The following is a 6,063-nucleotide window of genomic DNA, read 5'->3' on the forward strand; positions in this document are numbered from 1 at the left end:
GTTAATTAACCAGAGTGGAGCATTCTTGTACATTACGTCTGCTACGAGGAGGCGCCCGCCCACCACCTCCTTAACCTTGGAGACGGTGAAGTTGCCTCCCCGCAGCAGAATACCCAGGCCGGAGGAACGAGAGTCGTTTCCTCCCGACCAGATCGATGGCCCATGGGGCAACCATCGTGACCATTGCCTGTAGGAGCTGAGGTGCGGTATCGCACATTCCTGCACAAACAACAGGTCAGCTTTGACCTTGGCAAGGTAGTCCATTTAGTAGATTTAATGCTACGCACATTTATGGATACAATTTTTACACCCATTTTAAAGCATTCAGTCTCTTACCAAACCTGTTGTCTTTGAGGGTTCCAGACCTTTGGTCTGCTCCTGCACACCCATAGTGTTCACAAATTGCCTCATTTTGGATGGGCTGAGGAAACATATTTGATTTTAATTGCCTCACCATTGGTTGCCGTGCCTTCAGCTGCTGAGCCCCTAGTCCCTGGAATTCCCTTCCTATACCTCTGTGCCTCTCTACCACTCCCTCCTCCTCTAAGTTGCTCCTTAAAACCTACCCCTTTGACTAGGTGTTTGGTCACCCGTCCTAGTGTGTCCTTATGTGTCTCGCTTTTGTTTGATAATGCTCCTGTGAAGCACCTTGGGATGTTATTCAAAGTTAAAGCGTTATGTAAATGCAGGTTGTTGCTTTTGTTGTTGCTTATCTGTATTCGGTTTCTCTCCACCTGCTGGGTTCCTTCACCACTTTATCAGAATAAACTCTTCCCACTCTGCAACTGCTTTAATATAGTTCCTGAATCCAAATCATTTGTGAAGATGAAAATCACTTGGTGTTCTAGAACTGATCCATGGAGGGATTCCCACTATTATATCTCCTCAATCCCATGACATTCACCTAACCAGTCCCTGCTGCTTTCAACTGCTACCTTATCAATGAATCTTAATTTCAAATTAGTAAAGATGTAGGATGTTTGTAGAGATTAGAAGGAACAAGACTGTGTAAAGTTTAGGGAGTGTTAATGAAATAGAAGAAGACAGGAAGATTACAATGGGAGAAGAGAGAGAATGGTAGAAGGTAGAAAATGGTGTTCCACAAAAATCAGTGCTGGGACTACTGCTGTTCATAATTGACATTAACGATTTGGACTTGGAATCAAAAACACAATTTTTAAATTTGGCGATGACACCAATTTGGGATAAATAATCGATAGAGAGGACTGCAGCAAGTTACAGGAGGACATTAATAAGCATGCAGAATGGGCAAATAACTGACAAATGAAGTTCAATGCAGATAAATGTACAGTAGTACATTTTGGTAGGAGGAATAGGGAGGTCACTTAACACTTGGAAGATGCAAGTCTAGGTGGGGTTGAGGAATAGAGGGATCTCGGAATACAAATACGCCAATCACTAAACGCTGTGCCACAGGTTAGCAAGGCCATAAAAAAAAGCAAACTAAGCACGAGGTTTCATTTCCAGAGGGTAGAATTGAAAAGAAGGGAATTTATGCAGAACCTGTCTCGAAACTTTGTCAGGCCACACTTAGAGAACTGCACCAATATTATAAAAAGGATATAGGAGCACTGGAGAGGGCGCAGGTGAGATTTACAATTATGATACCAGAAACACGTGAATATACTTAACAGCAAAGGATTGACAGGCTCGGTCTTCTTTCTCATAAAAAGAAAGCTGAGGGGGTGACCTAATAAAGATCTTTAAAATTACAAAGGCTTTGATAGAATGGATACAGAGAGAATGTTTCCTCTTGTGGGGAAGAGCATAACAATATAAGGTAGTCACCAAGGGCAGAATTTTTCACTGGGCGGGCAGGCACATGCCCAACCTGCTCGAGTATAAAATAACGCGCGATGACGTTGGATGCGGGTCCTGAAGTCATCACGCATTCACGCGATATTTTGCTCGGCAGGCGCGCACCAGAGCCGCACTCGCCATTAATGAACAGACCAGTTAAGGCCCTTAACAACCCAACTGACAGCGACTTAACATTGCCCATGCGAGTTTTCACTCATCACATGGGCAGGTGGGCAGGCCACAATTTGCAAAACCTCATCCAGGGCGGAATAAGAAGGGTCACCGTTGTCAATATGAGTAGTGAGGAGATAGTTTGCTGCTGGTGGCTTATTGAGACTTGGCAGCTTATTCTCTGATCGGGGCTTCGTTCTTAGCATTTCCAGGCTTCATTTCTGGGCTCATTGGTGTCTTCCAGGCCCCCTGAGGATTTGGACTGTGTGGACCTTTCCAGGTATCAGACAGCCTTCCCTTACCCTGGTAATGGGGGTTGTAGTCTCCACTGGAGGCACCTCTTCTGAGGAGGAACAGAGTGGCAGAAGGGAGGGGAGGCCAGGTGTCCCAATGCAACTTCCAGGGGAGTGCCCTGTGGGAAGAGAGGTGCAGGCACAGGGCCAGCAGGAAGTCCAAGGTGGAAGGGGCCACAGAAGACGCTGCCAGGGTTTACAGGCGGCGATGCAGCTACCTCAGTATGTCTGAGTTGCAATTCCGAAGGAGGGTCTGCCTCTCAAGGGAGACTGTGACCTCCATTTGCCAGATGATCGGCCTGAGATCAGCTCCGACTGTGTGGGTGGACACCCCATGCACCCCGATTGCCCCGCCCACCCCCACCGAGCCCGCCCGACGAGGGCAGAATTCTGCCCCAAGAAATCCAATAGGGAATTCAGAAGAAACTTCTTGACTTGAAGTGTGGTGAGAATGTGGAACTCACTACCTCAGGGAGTGTTTTTTTATTTATTCGTTCATGAGATGTGGGCATTACTGACAAGTCCAGCATTTGTTGCTCATCCCTAATTTCTCTTGAGAAGGTGGTGGTGAGCCGCCTTCCTGAACCGTTGTAGTCCATCTGGTGTGGGTACACCCATTGTGCTGTTAGGAAGGGTGTTCCAGGATTAAGACTCAGTGACAATGAAGCAATGGCGGTGTAGTTCCAAGTCAGGATGGTGAGTGACTTGAAGGGGAACATGCAGGTGGTGATGTTCCATGCATCTGTTGCCCTTGTCCTTCTATGTGGTAGAGGTAGGGGTTTGGAAAGTGCTATCCTAAGGAGCCTTGGTGAGTTGCTGCAGTGCATCTTATCAATGGTACACACTGCTGCCACTGTGCGTCGGTGGTGGAGAGAGTAAATGTTTAAAGTGGTGGATGGAGTGCCAATCAAGCGGGCTACTTTGTCCTGGATTGTGTGGTTGAGTGTTGTTGGAGCTGTACTCAACCAGGCAAGTGGAGAGTATTCCATCATATTGCTGCCTTTTGGATGGTGGAAAGGCTTTGGGGAGTCAGGAGGTGAGTTACTTACCACAGGATTCACAGTATCTGACCTGCTCTTATAGTCACAGTATTTTTATAGCTGGTCCACTTCAGTTTCTGGTCAATGGTAACCCCCAGGATGTTGAAAATGGGGGATTCAGTGATGGTAATGCCATTGAACATCAAGGGGAGATGGTTAGATTTTCTCTTGTTGGAGATGGTCATTGCCTCGCATTTGTGTGGTTCATATGTTACTTGGCACTTATCAGCCCAAGCTTTAATATTGTCCAGGCTTTGCTGCATATGGACACAGTACCTGAGGGGTTGCAAATAGTGCTGAACATTATTCGCTGATGATTGCACATCGCCACTTGTGACCTTATGATGGAGGGAAGGTCATTGATGATGCATTTGAAGATGGTTGGGCCTAGGACGCTACCCTGAGGAACTCCTGCAGCAATATCTTGGGACTCCACCACCGACGCACAGTAGCAGCATTGTGTACCATTGACGAGATGCATTGCAGCAACTCACCAAGGCTCCTTAGACCTCCAACCACCATAATCATCTTCCTTTGTGGTAGTGGAGAGTTTTCCTCCTGATTCTCTTTGACTTGAGTTTTGCTAGGGCTCCTTGACGCCACACTTGGTCAAATGCTGCCTTGATGTCAAGGGCAGTCTCTCTCGCCTCAACTCTTGAGTTCAGCTTTTTTGTCCATGTTTGAACCAAGACTGGAATGATGTCAAGATCTGAGTGGCCCTTGCAGAAGCAAAACTGAGCATCAGTGAGCAGGTTATTGCTGTGTAAGTGCCATTTGATAGCACTATGTCGACAACACCTTCCATCACTTTGCTAATGATCAAGGGTAGACTGACGAGGTGGTTGGTAATTGGCTGGGCTGGCTTTGTCCTGCTTTTTTATGGACAGGACATACTTAAGCAATTTTCCACATTGCTGGATAGATGCCAGTGTTGTAGCTGTACTGGAACAGCTTGGCTAGTTGCGTGGCTAGTTCTGGAGCACAAGCTTCAGTACTATTGCCGGAATGTTGTAAGGGTCAGTAGCCTTTGCAGTATCCAGTGCCTTCAGCTGTTTTTTGATATCACATGGAGTGTATCAAATTGGCTGAAGCCTGGCATCTGTGATGGTGGGGACCTCGGTGGGTGGTGGTGGGGGGTGGTGGGGGTGGTGGTGTGCTAAGACGGATCATCCATTCAGCACTTCTGGCTAATGATGGTTGCAAGTAGTTCAGCCTTGTCTTTTGCGCTGATGTGCTGAGCTTCCCCATCATTGAGGATGGGGATATTTGTGGAACCTCTTCCTTCTGTTAGTTGTTTAATTATCCACTGCCATGACTGGATGTGGCAGGACTGCAGAACTTAGATCTGATCTGTTGGTTGTGGGATTGCTTAGCTCTGTCTACTGCATGCTGGTTGCACCGTTTGGCATACAAGCAGGCCTATGTTGTAGCTTCACTAGGTTGACACCTCATTTTTAGGTATACCTGGTGCTGCTCCTGGTATGCCCTCCTGCATTCTTCATTGAACCAGGGTTGATTCCCTTGTTTGTTGGTAATGGTAGAGCGGGGAATATGCGAGGCCATGAGGTTACAGATTGTGGTTGTATACAATGCTGCTGCTGCTGCAGATGGATGAACAGTTTTGAGTTGCTAGATCTGTTTCAAATCTATCCCATTTAGCACGGATGTGGTGCCACACAGGATTTTGTCTCCACAAGGACTAGTGGTCACTCCTACCGACACTGTCGTGGGCAGATGCATCTGTGACATGTAGATTGGTGAGGATGAGGTCAAATAGATTTTTCCCTCTTGTTGGTTCCCTCACCACCTGCTGCAGACACAGGCTAGCACCAAGTCCTTTAGGACTCGGCCAGCTCGGTCTTTGCTGGTGCTACCGAGCCACTCTTGGTGATGGTCATTAAAGTCCCTACCCAGAGTACATTCTGTGCCCTGGCCACTCTCAGTGCTTCTTCCAATTGGTATTCAACATGCATTAACTAGACAAGCTTATGATGGAATAGATGGTTACAATGTAGATTTAGGTGAGAAAAGATAGGAGGAGGCTCGAGTAGAGCATAAACACAAGTATAGACAGGTTGGGCCGAATGGCTTGGTTCTGTACAGTATATCCTATGTAATCCTATGTAGATGGTTACTCCATCAGAGTGCAAGCCGTTTTTTAAAAAATTGTCATTGGCAAGGCTGGCATTTATTACCTATTCTCTAGTTAACCTTGACAACGTCTCTTGACCTTGACAACGTCTCTTGAACGGCTGCAGTCTAGGTGGTATAGGTGTACCCACAGCGCTGTTAGGTGGGGACTTCCAGGATTTTAACCCAATGATGATGAACAAATGGCTGTCATTTGTTGAAATCAGGGTGGTGGTGTGCAATGAATTGCAAAGTGTGTCCCAAAATATTGGATTAGTGTGCAAGTTTTGCACTGAGTTTGCAAGCTCTGTTTGGACTGATTGTGCCTCAGTGAACTCTTATCGAAGCAACCATTTCCTGTCAATGCTCAAGAGTTCTACATTTCCTGTTACATTAGTGGCCACTTCCTGTTTACCAAGTTTATCAGAATCTCTAAGGGTGACAAAAATAGGATTATAGTGTTGCTTGGCCTGTGTATCTAAATGTACTTCAAATACTAGAATTTAAAATGGAGATAACTCCGTGTTATGGAGAGACTCCACAAAATATTTAAACTGTGGCTATTAACATCACATGATTACTCTTATTGCAATGCACACATTACCCTT

Source organism: Cetorhinus maximus, chromosome 2, assembly GCF_964194155.1.
Source record: "Cetorhinus maximus chromosome 2, sCetMax3.hap1.1, whole genome shotgun sequence".
Classification (NCBI taxonomy): Eukaryota; Metazoa; Chordata; class Chondrichthyes; order Lamniformes; family Cetorhinidae; genus Cetorhinus; species Cetorhinus maximus.